Source organism: Saccopteryx bilineata, chromosome X, assembly GCF_036850765.1.
Source record: "Saccopteryx bilineata isolate mSacBil1 chromosome X, mSacBil1_pri_phased_curated, whole genome shotgun sequence".
NCBI lineage: Eukaryota > Metazoa > Chordata > Mammalia > Chiroptera > Emballonuridae > Saccopteryx > Saccopteryx bilineata.
The window spans coordinates 50,457,031-50,471,859 of NC_089502.1; the positions used below are offsets into that span (position 1 = coordinate 50,457,031).

At 33.9% G+C, this 14,829-nt stretch overlaps 1 protein-coding gene across 2 annotated transcripts in view; it reads left to right on the plus strand.

The window, feature by feature from the left end:
- The window catches only part of PCDH11X (protocadherin 11 X-linked), a 764,552-nt gene that overhangs the window by 273,243 nt on the left and 476,480 nt on the right, over positions 1-14,829 (plus strand). The window lies entirely within an intron of this gene.

Consider the following 14,829-nt stretch of genomic DNA (forward strand, 5'->3'; position numbering starts at 1 on the left):
AAGACTTTCATGTTCTTAACTATAAAATCAAGGTAGTTGACTTTATGAAAGTTATTTCCATCTCTACCAATATAGAACAATGTAAAACTGAAAGTATCATTTTTTAAAATGTTTGAAGGAAGATATTTCCCATTAACTCCATAAGAACCTTATTTCTATTGACTGATCACATTCAATCATTCAAAAACAAAAAGAGAGAGACAAAGAGAGAGAGAGAGAGAGAGAGAGAGAGAGAGAGAGAGAGAGAAAGGGATAGAGGAGAAAGAAGAGAGAAGACAGGAAGTAAGGGGGAAAAGGACAGAAGAGAGGAGAGAGAGAGGGAAGAAAAGAAGATGACAAGTAAAAATGAACTAATCACATAAATCCCACCTTATTTTACAGTTTATTAACTCTTAAAAAGTAAAAAATAAAACATTTTTGGGTATTTCTGTGCTAGCTTAGTGAGGGAATTTAAATTAAAATTTAAAGCTAAAAACTTCCAGCTTGGCAAATTCAGGAAAAGCTTTCTTTCTGTTAGACCTTTGGATCTCCAAAAACCAAACTAATCATTTTTAAAAATGCATGTTATAATCATAAAAAAGTTTTTATTTTTAGCTATGGTTATATTTAATCTGTCATTCCTTGAGTGCCTCAGTGGGGAAAATAATTACTTGATGAATATCACTGTTCACTGTAACACTGCTGTTTCCCTAGAAATCAAGTAGAGTAGTGTTTCTCTGTGGACTCAATAGATTATTAAAGTTATTTGGGTTTTTCCTGAAAACTTAAAAAATTAATACTCTCATTGGACACTTGAGAAGAAATATATATCTGTTAAACTTTAACTTTTATGTTGATATTTTTAATAATTAGTTTGTTATGAATAAATGTCTTCTTATTCACTGAAAGTTGAACTTCAATGTTGTTTTTATTTTCTTTTAAAATAAAAGTGCTGGAATATTTAGAATATGGACAATATTCCAATTTATGCATTGCAAGGATATGCTCACATGGAAAAATATTTTTAAAATGGTTAGTGTAATGTAATTAAATCTCAATAATACAGAAAGTTTAAATTCTTCATTTTTCCACTCTTTTACTTGTACAGATAATATATTCATTTTAGACACCATTTGTTTGACATTTTGAAGTTAAGCATTAGATATGTATTTACAAATGTTTTGATTTAGATAAGTTTTCTTGAAACTTGCTTTTAAGATTTGCAGGGGGTACCAGTTTTAAGTTGTTTTATGGATGCTAATTGAGTGATTCTCAGGATTTTTGGCAGAATGAGGACAGTTATAAAAAGGAACAGCAACATTGTCTTTATAGCATTGTACCTCTCTCCCGATTAACAGTACTTTACATTAAAACTTTTGCTCAGCTGAGCAGCTGACTATGCTAATTCTTCAGAGTTGTGTTAAACTTCACTCATTTTCTTTCCCTAAGCCTACTTGCCAGGAATAGCAAGAGAAAATGAAAATTTCAAGGTCAGGAAAAATGAGATTACATGACTATTTCATTGACATTGTCATTCACTGCTGTATTCCTACATGTTTATATTTCTGCAGATATTGTTTGACCATGACTCTTTCATGATCTTGTAGACACACCCATATACATGCATACACAACACACACATATTTGTATAGAACTATCATGAATAAATCTGTCTATTATCTATCTATCTATCTATCTATCTATCTATCTATCATCATCCATCTAACCATAGATATCTACATACTTTTTCTTAGTGCTCAACTTACTTACTGTATTAAAAGACCAAGGAGAATCTGTCTCTGTCTTCAGACCTTAGAGCAGGGGTCCCCAAACTACGGCCCGCGGGCCACATGCGGCCCCCTAAGGCCGTTTATCTGGCCCCCACCGCACTTCTGGAAGGGGTACCTCTTTCATTGGTGGTCAGCAAGAGGAGCATAGTTCCCATTGAAATACTGGTCAGTTTGTTGATTTAAATTTACTTGTTCTTTATTTTAAATATTGTATTTGTTCCCGTTCTGTTTTTTTACTTTAAAATAAGATATGTGCAGTGTGCATAGGGATTTGTTCATAGTTTTTTTTATAGTCCGGCCCTCCAATGGTCTGAGGGACATAAAGTTTGGGGACCCCTGTGTATAAAGTTTGGGGACCCCTGCCTTAGAACAAGGATGGTTGATCTTCATTGTATCCAGATTCTGCATTTCCAAACATGCTTACCCAATAAAATTTACTCATTAACTTCTAAAAGAATGCTTTTGTCGAATTCACAGTTAATAATAAAATTTCACCAATTCTCTCAATACTGTCTTTATAACTACAGTTTTCTTCCCAGACTCTGATAACTTTTCATAGTGGGAAGATTAAGTCTATGTTGAAATCATTTATTCACCTAAAATGAAATAAATGGGTCATTCCATTTTTCCTTTCCTATTGTTTCAGCACTGGATAAAGGGGTGAAAGAGAGTGGAGTAGAGTGAAAACTGTTTGAAAATTGTGAAGCAATACACTTTGGCCTTGATAAGTTTATTGATCTGTGAAAGAAAAAATAAATACTTGTAGCATTTTTACAATCATTTATAGACATGTGGAGTGCAGTGAAAATTTTTGAGCTGTCTGTTGTACATGGTCCCAGATGAGATCCACTGGGTGGCACTCTACCCTGTTTAAGCTCTAAGAAAGAAATGACCAGAATATTGGGACAGTAGGGCACAGTGCACTGTAGTGTAAGAAACTCTGACTCTGAGGCCAGTTGAGTAAGGTTAAATCTTAACTATATATAGTACCAATTACTAAGGACTGTCCTCAAGCAAATCATTTTGCATATACGAATGTCATTTTCTTTTTCGTAAAGTTAATCAAGTCCACCGGGAATAATTTCGTTTTTAGGTTCTTAGATTTATATATAAATATATATTCTCCCTAGAAAGAATGTTTCATTATTGACTAGTCAGTATTCACAACAGCATTATAGAACAGAACTTTGCAAACAATGACAATTGACAGTGTTTTTTTTGAATGAATCACTGACTCAGAAACTGTTATTTATATTATGTACTTTATGACCATTTTATTTGAATAGTTTCTAATTATTTCTTAATGATTTTCCAAAAAATGTTATGGTTGGCAGAGTAATAGTGCTCCAAAGATGTCCACATTCTAATCCTTGCAACCTGTGAATATATTAGGTTACATAGCAAAGGAGGATTATGGTTGTAATGAAACTAGCTCTTCAGCTGACCTTAAAATAAGATTATTATCGATTATCGTATTGCACCCAATGTAATCACAAGGGTGCTTATGTAGAAAAGGGCAGCAGAAGGAGATCTGGAGATAGCAGTGTGACAACGAGTAAACTCAACATTGTTGTCTGAAATTGCTAGGAGACCATGGTTCCAGAATTATAGATGGCGCCTAGAAGCTGGAAATAAGCAAGGATATAGATCCTCCCCTAAAGTTTTCAGGAACGAATGCAGCATTAATGACACTTTGATTTTATGCCCTGAGATCCCTTTCAGAATTCTCACCTTCCTAATTGTAAAGTAATACATTTGTGCATTTTAAAGCAACTAAGTTTCTAGTTATTTTTACAGTACAGGTAGAAAACAAGTACAGATGTCTTCAAATCATAAGTTGATACATTTTGCTATTGTTGATGTTGTTTTTGTTAAAATGAAAAAAATGAACTGGTATTAAAATAAAGTCAAATGAGAATAATTCTTAATATGAAAAAAATTTCCCCTTAAATATAATTTGTCACCATGGGGTAGAAAAGGCTGAAAATCACAGTACAAACTGGAAACTTTACCAGGAGCTATTATTGAATACCGGAGAATATTTACCTTGATACCAATTAAATACAAACCATTCATTTTAAGACTCAAAGGTGTCGGGGGGACAGTCTTCCATCAACGTGTCACATGAATCATGTACTTTTTTTAAATTTCAAAAAATATATTATTAAAATAATATTACTAAGATACCAGAAAGTATCTCTAAGATTATATAATTTTCATGGCCCAGTAAACTTGGGTGCACCTATGCTTGAATGCATTATCAGAATATTTGATAGAGAAGTTAACTCAGACCAAGAAAAAAAATCAGTAAAATGAAACACCCGTGTTTCGTGTACACCTGTGCATGTTGTCCGTTCAAAATACATTTTTAATTGTGAAGGATGCATATGACAATAATATATGAATAATGTGATAAAGATAAGGAACTGATACCAAATACATAATTGATTAGTGTTGATCTATTAAGCACAGACTATGCGGCTAATCATTTTAGGCTACAAGAAAGATCTATTACTTATTATAATTTCACTAATAACTTACAGTTTAATTGGGAGAATAAAACACAAAGACACATCATTATTAGTATGATGTAATACATAATTAAGCAGTAATATATAAGGCACTGCGAATTAGGCACTATAATATGATAAGGTATAGCTTTAGCTGAAACACTAAGGCACACACACATAACAAACAGAATTGGATATTAGCTTCATATAAGAGCTAAAATCTGAACTTAGTCTTAAGAGAAGACTATTACATAATATCTACTTAATTTTCAGCAGTGGCTCAAATAATGGTACAATAAATGTAAAACAAGTTGTCTTATGAATACTACAAAGAATGGCTTGATTAGAGAAAATAAAAATATCTGACAGACTAAGTGTCCTACATCATGTATTTTATTTTATCTTTGCAATATTCCTCTGAGATAAACATTTATTATCATTGCTTCAATTAGGGAAAAATTTAGATTGGTTTAATAATTTTCTCAGGGTCACAGATCTATTATGTCACAAAGCCAAGACTGAAACCCAGGCTTGTCTGATACCATGCTATTCTCATACTCTTGAGGAGTGGACTCTAAAGAGAAAATAAGATTGGGTTGTTTTCAAATACTTAAGGTAGACATGATTCAGCTGATAGATAGTAGTACTTCCATGTGAGGAAAATCTTTGTCTGTATACATACCTAATAGTTGAGAAAATTATTAATTTATTCAACAGATAAAACTAGCAATCTCATGAATGCTTTTATATTTCATTGGCATAACTATTTAAATTGCTGATGAACATGTTGACATCTAAAATAATTTGTCTGTCATGGAAAAGAAGGTAATGGTTTGACACACCTGTTCTTGTTGTCAAAAGAATAATATGAAGTACTTCAAAATATATGATATGATAGGATAGTTATATTACATTAAGTACTTTATAACTGATACTAAAATGATAATGAGGGTGCTTAGGGTATTACTTTTATAAGAAGAAAAAAATGTCAGTTGTGATACTTAAAGCAAGTGGGCAGATAAACTGGAGAAATTTCACTGCATGTAAAAACTAGTACATGACTTAGACCCAATAAATATTTTAATTATTATTAAAGATTAAATATTAAATGCCTTAGAACAGTGTACAAAATTGTTTCTTAAAAATTAGAGACATTAACAAGTAATGGCACATGCTATTAACCTCAGGTTGAAAATAACTGGTAGAAAAATATCTTGTGACAACCAGCAGCTTTTCTTTCCTTTCGACTTTTTTCATCCCTCATCTTTAACGACTACTAACTTTACTAATATGCAAATTTTAATAACAAAATTATTGCAAGATTTAAAGAAGATGAGGAATTTGAAATGCATTACTGATTAAATAAAATTTGACATGTGAAAGATTAAAAAATAAATGAACTGAAGTATACTAAATTATTAAAGTTTGCATAAATCTTTGGGAACACCAATGTTATATATAAATTAAAAAAAGAAAGTTGCTGTCAATGTTCTCTATGTATTTTCCTGCAATAGGAAAAAGTTCCGATAGTTAAATAATTTATTTTAAGTCAATATATTTACTACTAAAATCAAACAAATACAATTACTAGATTTAAGTAAGGCAATGCATATAAACCATCAAGATTTGTTAATGTCATAATTAACAATCAGTTTTATGTCTTAATTTTATTATTAAAACACTTGTTGCCTAGTAAAGTCACAGCTTCTAAATAGTGTGACTTTGAAAAATGGACTTCTTAATTCTAGTAACCTCATTTTTTTCATTTTTAGAGTTAGGTGGTCGATTAGATTTTTATCCAATGTATTTTTTGCTCTTAAATTCTAAGGTCCTTTGGTTTGCCATTGGCTAGTACCAAAGTATTGCATGTTTTCAAGAAAATGATTAAATGAAGTTGGCTATATTTGAAAAGTAAAATAGACTCATCTCTTTCTTCTGTGTTATTAAAAGATCATACTCTCTGAGATATTTAATGTTACTAGAAATTATGAATGAAGACTTACAAGTAGAAATGAAGGCAAACAGTAGATCTCATTAGTTATTCAAAATATTAGGCTAGATGATAAAATGCTATCTTAGATGAAAATATTATTATTACTAAGTAATTTTATAGGAATACAAATTTAAAATGTGTCAGGACTATAGCAGTGCCTAGATACAGGTTTGTAGTTATGGTTGTGGACCAAGTTGATATTAACATTGTGAAGGATCACAGTTAACATTGTAATACTATAATATTAGAAGATGATAGTTTATCAGAGATAATACATTTTTTTCTAGGAATTATATGGTTGGATGAAACTGTCAGAATTGGCTGACGGTACCAGAAATTTATGTAAAGTACACAATTATTTAGCTTACTGTATATTACTTACTTTTAAATTTTATCACTTGCTGGTACTGTATCTCATGAAAACTTTATTGTAATAGTATCTTGGATTATCCTATTGGTTAAGAGAAATGTATTCGAACCTTGAATCCTGTGTCTGACATAAACCGTATGCCCATCTAAGAACAATACAGAATAAACCCGAGAAATAAATGCAAACAAATTTAGGAAATTGCAACTTCAAGGAATCTTCGGCTTTGAGAATTAGTCTAACACTTTCTGTATCTTGTTTGGACTTCAGAAAAAAATGCATAACACTTTGAATATTTAAAGTATAAGAAGAACTTTTGAATACATAGTCATGTAAACTATAAACTAGAAAATGTGCAAATCTTATGTATGCAATTCCTCACAAAACAGTGTTTCCCACATCTGCATTAACAAAGATAAGAAGAACTCTAAAAGGTTGCCTTTTGATTATTTTGGGTTTTACTAAATACTGTATTCTTTTGAAACCAATAAGGCTTCCATTTAAATTCTAAATTAATTTCTTTTTTTTGATGAGCAATTTCAAAATCTGAAATTCTGATAATCACTACTTTATGATAGGCATCTTGAAGAGGAAAGGAGCATTTGGTAAAAAAAAAAAAAGCTAGTATTTGCATAGTTTAACTTACACAGTTTATAGAAAATTTTTTTTGGTTGCCCTTCTTTTTTATTTATTTTATTTTATTTTATTTTATTTTATTTTATTTTATTTTATTTTATTTTATTTTATTTTATTTTATTTTATTTTATTTTATTTTATTTTCCCGAAGCTGGAAACGGGGGAGGCAGTCAGACAGACTCTCGCATATGCCCGACCAGGATCAACCCGGCATGCCCACTAGGGGGCAACGTTCTGCCCTCTGGAGAGTCGCTCTGTTGCATCCAGAGCCATTCTAGCGCCTGAGGCAGAGGCCATAGAGCCATCCTCAGCACCTGGGCCATCTTGGCTCCAATGGAGCCTTGGCTGCGGGAGGGGAAGAGAGTGACAGAGAGGAATGAGAGGGGGAGGGGTGGAGAAGCAGATGGGCACCTCTCCTATGTGCCCTGGCTGGGAATCGAACCCGAGACTCCTGCACACCAGGCCGATGCTCTACCGCTGAGCCAACTGGCCAGGGCTTGTTGCCCTTCTTAATTAAAATAGTCTAGTAGTTGGAGGGAGAACTTGGGAGAGTTCATTTAATAGTGATTGAACCAACTTCTGAATATCTTTCTTCATTGAAATGGTCTAATAGTAACAAGAAATAAAAGATTTTAACTTAAATAATTCATTCACATATAAAATTAAAAGAGATTTGATTATATTAATAAAAAGCTCTATGGGATTGTAGCTATCATGCCATAATTACACTTCTAGAGGATCACAGACACTTGATTGGACTACCAGAGTTGGACTACCTTATAACTGAAGAGGATTTTAAAGAGTGTTTGTCAGCCTGACCAGGTGGTGGCACAGTGAATAGAGCATCAGATTGGAACATGGAGGACCCAGGTCCAAAATCCCAAGGTCGCCAGCTTGAGTGTGGATTCATCTGATTTGAGCAAGGTTCACCAGCTTGAGCCCAAGGTTGCTGGCTTGAGCAAGGGGCTACTTGGTCTGCTGTAGCCCCTAGTCAAGGCATATATGAGAGAGCAATCAATGAACAACTAAGGTGCTGCAACGAAGAATTGATGCTTCTCTCCTCTCTCCTTTCTGGTCTGTTTGTCCCTCACTGTCTCTGTTACACCACACACACACACAAAAGAGAGAGGTTATCACCAACCAAATGGCACATCAGTCAATATAGTAATATAATTGCTGGAAGTCATAGTCTGATTATAAATTACCTTAGCCTACTTTCTTTTCCTTTACTCATTTGGCCATAAATATTGTTACATATAGCACTAATTGTTTGGAGTTAAATGAACCTTTTCCTGGGTCCTGAAAAATCATTTAAAAACTCCCCTTCTCTCCCAGATCTGACTCCTCTTGTACTAGAAATTCACTCACTAAAAGTCTCTTCAACTTGGTTGCAAAAAACAAACAAATAAACAAAAACAGAAAACAAAAGAAACAAAAAAACCCACCAAATGCTATGGCTTCCTGTATTCTTTTACCCTGTAATTCTGCCATTACTTAACAGTACGTGCTCAGTTACATTAAATCTTTTACAACCCCCACCCTCATATTGTAGAATCAAAAGGAAAAAAAAAGTAGTTCAAAGAAAATCAACCATCTGCCATAGTGAGAGTTTGAAAACTAAAGATGGTAAGTTATGGTCAGAATATTTTTTCTTTCCAAATAACACCTATGCAGGAAAAAAATAAAATAAAAATATCACAGAACTGGGACTATACAGATGTAATTCACTTCAATCTATCAAATGTAAAATGCCACTCATTGCAGGGGACAGATAGTATGATAGATAGTAGCCATGTGTAGTTACGGAACACTTGAAATATAGCTACATGGAATTAAAATGTGCTATAAGTAAAATATATACCACATCTGGGTCACTTACTATGGATAAAAGAATTAAAACATCACTCACTGACAATGTTTCCATTGATTTCACGTTGAAATTGGAATATTTTGGATTTATTGAGTTAAGTATATTAAATTAATCGCCTGTTTCCTATTGCTTTCTTTACTGTGGTATTAGAAATTACATATGTCACTTATCTTACTTTCTTGTTGAACAGCTCTTTTATATGCAAAGTAGTAAGGGAGATTTTGTCTGAAGGTTGCTTGATACCAACACATTCAACTTTCTTTTTTCTTATGTTATGGCTGGTTAAAATATAATATCAAAGGCATAAACTATTGATGGATTTTAATATTAAAAATTAATATAAAGCCTGACCAGGTGGTGGCGCAGTGGATAGAGCGTCGGACTGGGATGCGGAAGGACCCAGGTTCGAGACCCCGAGGTCGCCAGCTTGAGCGCGGGCTCATCTGGCTTGAGCAAAGAGCTCACCAGCTTGGACCCAAGGTCGCTGGCTCCAGCAGGGGGTTACTCAGTCTGCTGAAGGCCCACGGTCAAGGCACATGTGAGAAAGCAATCAATGAACAACTAAGAAGTCGCAACACGCAACGAGAAACTGATGATTGATGCTTCTCATCTCTCTCCGTTCCTGTCTGTCTGTCCCTGTCTATCCCTCTCTCTGACTCTGTAAAAAAAAAAAAATAATAATAATAATAATAATAATTAAAGGCACATATGAAAAAAAATTAATATAAAGTTACTATTATTAATCACATGTATAGTAACATTACTTATACTTTTTATTATCCAGAAACTTGAAAGTTATGTAGGAATTCCACCTCTCTTTAGAATATCTTTGAAAGGGGATTATACTTTAGGCAACAGAAATAGTGATAACTGCCAAATAGAAAATAATGTTTCTGAAAAGTTTTTTCTATGGATGATAAGAAACTAGCTAAATCTCAAAATAATAAATAACCTGGAAAACATAAGTTATATAAATAATGTTAAATGGGGGAGTAGCTTTATAATTCACAAAGATTTTTTTGCAATGGAGGAAATACTCATTCTACCCCTTGTTTTTTATGTATTGTTACACTCAAAAGTACACACTTTTTTTAAGTTTTCTGAATTATATGACAGACCTCTGCATACATTTCTTCATTTTAATATATTAAATGTATTCGTGACAGACAAATTTGCATGATTCATATCTAATCAAATAATTTTTTTCAAATGTTTGCTGAACATCAGCCTGTCCTGCAGATGTCCTGGTCAATTTCTGGTCAGGGCACACAGAAAAAGCAACCATCTGCTTTTCTACCTATCCCCTTTCTCTTTCTCTTTATCTCTCTCTCTCTTTTCCCCTCCTACAGCCATAGCTCAAATGTTTCCAGGAAAGTTGGCCTCGGACACTGAGGATGGCTCTATGGCCTCACCTCAGTAACTAAAATGGCTCTATTGCTGAACAATGGAGCTGTGGCAGAGATGGGCAGAGCACCGCCCCCTAGGTGGCTTGCTGGGTGAATCTCGAGACACATGCGGGAATCTGTCTCTGGCTCCCAGCCTCTCACTTAAAAAACTAAAATTAAAATTAAAAAAATTTACTATTGTTTTGCCCTGCACTTACAATGACAAATAATTATGCTGGATGATTAACAAGAGTTTAAAAATGTTGATTTTAATTGGTTTAAATATTTCTTACTGGTTTAATAAGTGATTTAACTCTGTAAATAAGGTTTTCAATGTTTGAATTTTCTTAAAGCTCTAATAATACCGCGTATGAGGTTTACAGTTTGACCTTATTACTTTGAAATTCACAGTTATCCCAGCTATAGTGAGTAAAATAAGATAAAGAAATATATACAGCTATAAAAAAACTTTTAAAATAATAGACTAATCTGACCAGGTGGTGGCACAGTGGATAGAGCATCGGACTAGGATGCTGAGGACCCAGATTTAAAACCCCAATGTTTCCAGCTTGAGCACTGGTTCATTTGATTTGAGCAAGACTCACCAGCTTGAGCCAAGATCACTGGCTTGAGCAAGGGGTCATTCGGTCTGCTGTAGTCTCCAAGTCAAGGCATATATGAGAAAGCAATCAATGAACAACTAAGGTGCTACAACGAAGACTTGATGCTTCTCATCTCTCACCCTTCCTGTCTTTCTATCCTTATCTGTCCCTCTCTCTCTCTGTCTATGTCACAAAAGAAAAAATAATAACACACTAAACAGATTTAATAAATTTGAATGGTTACAGACTCATTAGGCTCTAGAATTCTGAGCAACACATACTTTGAATAGTTTTTACAATTGTAACAATAGTTACAGTAACTTATTCGCTTTTTGGTTAATAAATTTAAAAAGAAGTAGTAACAATTATATCACTATTTTAGATTAAGTATTAGATATCCCTCTCTTAAGGAATTTTCACTCTTTCAATACTTTGATACCATATCTTGGGAAATTATTTGGAAATTGTATTCACTTCTGCTCATTTAGTCGGTTCTGAATTTTCTAAAAATTCTTATTTTAAATAAGTAGGAAATGGGCCCTGGCCGGTTGGCTCAGCGGTAGAGCGTCGGCCTGGCGTGCGGGGGACCCGGGTTCGATTCCTAGCCAGGGCACATAGGAGAAGCGCCCATTTGCTTCTCCACCCCCACCCCCTCCTTCCTCTCTGTCTCTCTCTTCCCCTCCCGCAGCCAAGGCTCCATTGGAGCAAAGACGGCCTGGGCACTGGGGATGGCTCCTTGGCCTCTGCCCTAGGCACTAGAGTGGCTCTGGTCGCGGCAGAGCGACGCCCCGGAAGGGCAGAGCATTGCCCCCTGGTGGGCAGAGCGTCGCCCCTGGTGGGCGTGCCGGGTGGATCCCGGTTGGGCGCATGCAGGAGTCTGTCTGTCTCTCCCCGTTTCCAGCTTCAGAAAAATACAAAAAAAAAAAAAAAAGAAAGAAAGAAAAATAAGTAGGAAATATGCTAAAAGAAGATAAATTATCTTTGGCTGGTTTGTTCAGTGGTAGAGCATTGGCCCAGTATGTGGGAGTTCAGGTTTATTCCCGGTCAGGGCATACATGAGAAGTGACCATCTGCTTCTCCACCCCTCCCTCTCTTCCTTCTCTCTCTTTTCCTCTCCTGCAACCATGGCTCAAATGGTTCAAGCAAGGTGGCCCCGGGTGCTGAGGATGACTCCATGCCCTTGCCTTAGGTGCTAAAAAAGCTCAGTTCCTCAGCGACGGAACAGCTGTTTCAGATGGGCAAGGCATTGCCTGGTAGAGGACTTGCCAGGTGGATCTTGGTCAAGGTGCATGTGGGGAGTCTGTCTCTCTGCCTCTGTGCCTCTCATTTAATTTAAAAAAGAAGATAAATTATTTTAGCTTATTATAGTTACCCAAAATTAAGCTCCAAAGCTTAAAGACACTTTAAATTTATCAACTAGTATGTGACTGGAAGAACCAACAGACATCTGGGAAGTACTGTATAAATTCAAGTCAGAATGTCAAAATACAGAGCTAGTAACTGACTAGATTTCCTTAGTGCAAAGTGTGTTTCTGTTTTTGAATTGAATTGAAAATCATCCAATAAATTTTACATTATTTTATTTCTACAATTATATCATAACTGAGATTTCTTTTCCTCTACCTCTTTAGGACTATTTTTTGGCACATTCATCAAAGTTGATCATTATATTCAATAGTATCCCACAAAATGCTGCATCTTAAAAGTAATACAGACATATATTAGCTGTGAATAATATTTTCACATTGTTATGCTCAGATTCCAGAAGGAAAATAACTACTTAACCAAAATTAAAGAAAACCCAATACAGATTGTTTTATGTGAGGGAAAAAAGAATGTAGAATACAATAACCCTTGGGATGAGGAACCATCTCTTTTGAATATCTGAAGAAAATTTCTTGTTACTAGGCCATGTGCAACAATTTTTTTCATGTATTTACAGATATGTCATAAGTAATGCTCATAAAAAGCATAATCACACTGGTTTTCTAATTTTACAACTTGAATATAAAACATTGGCAAGGCAATTATAATCAGTGATATATCTGTACATGTAATATAAAACTAATGTTTTAATACAGTGAGATTTACAGTATCCATTCATTAAACTGGAAAATACATACTCTATTTACATAATTAAAAATTTAGGTATTATTTATTAATTTTATTTACAAACAACCTAATCTCGATAGATGTTAAAACATTTTTGTATCATATGGTCATATACAATTATATGGTATATGTTATATTTTTTTAATGATTCATGGTCTGTTTATTTAGCTTGATCATATATAAAACAAAGGCCCACACTTTATATTCCTTTGGAGTAACAGGACCATACCTACCTTAATAAGTTTCATTAAAGCCTTTCCTCGCTTGTTTAGAAAGAGATGTAGCAAGAACATGTGGCAGCAGGTAATTTGAGTTTTGGTTAAATGTACTGACAGGCTACTCAGGGGATGATTCGGCATTGTAATGTTGTTACATTAATTCTTTTGTAATTTGCTCCCATTTTTCTTCAAGATCAGCATCTCCATTATAATGTTGTTGAAGTCACATAGTTACTCCAATTGTTTTTGTACAGTCTCTATTTTGAATAATGTTTTTGAAAGAGTGGTCTCTGTTCATAAAGAGATATGATTGTATGGCATTGTTAAGAGTCACATATGATAGAAATGTCAACATTTACCATTGTATGTATAAAGAGCAATACAGAAAATTGAGTATTTCCAGACAAGATTTAGTTACATTGCCACTTTTTATTGAGGGCAAAATATGCTAATGATAATGCAATTTTTCAGAGTCCTGAATAATGGTTATATTTTCAATAACAAGGGAAGCATTGCAAAAATGGGTTCCAAAAGTGTTAGAATTAATGGATTAAGTTCTTAACCACATCATTAGTATAGATACCTTTTACAAATACTGTATCTAGAAAAAAAATGCTAGTTTTGATATCAATATTGCAAATTTTACTTTAAAGGTAACTGTCCTAGATTTTAAAACAGTAAAGGAAATGAATATTGACATGAATAAAAATTTAATAAAAATAAAAATTGTGAAAGTAGTTGCATAAACAAAAAAGACATAGATAAATGTCATCTAGGTCTTCATGTTTTACAAAAAGTATTACTGAGAAATGGAGAAAGACAGACTAGAAAACCCTGAAATAAGAAACACATAACAAGTTCTTTTAATTGCTAATGCATTTGTATTAACAGGGCAATCTATGGCAATTGTGCTATCAATAATGCTGAGACATTATTAAGGAATATAGAAAACAACAAGTGATGATATTACCGACAAATGGAGGTCCAGTAATTGTCAGCAATATCAAAATCTCATGTGTAATGATTTTTGAAGGTTGAGGTTTATGAGAGCAGTTCATTATGTATTTCAAACAAAGCTCCATTTTGCTATTGTTTCTCCATCGACTTGAGTAGTAAGCACTGCAGCTGAAATTGTGCCCAAGGGGACCCATGTCTACCAGTTAGTTAACCTTGTGACATTCCACTAAAAAGCACCAAGTTCTTTCAAAATGCATAATTCATGAATCTCTCTGATTGTTAGCATTGATCAGCACTTGAATAAATTGAATTGCTATCATATTAACATAAGTAGTAACGTTTTAGTGAGGTTTTTGCTTTTTCTTTCTGTTCTGCAGTGTATCAAGTGGTTCAGGCATTTTTAGTTCTTA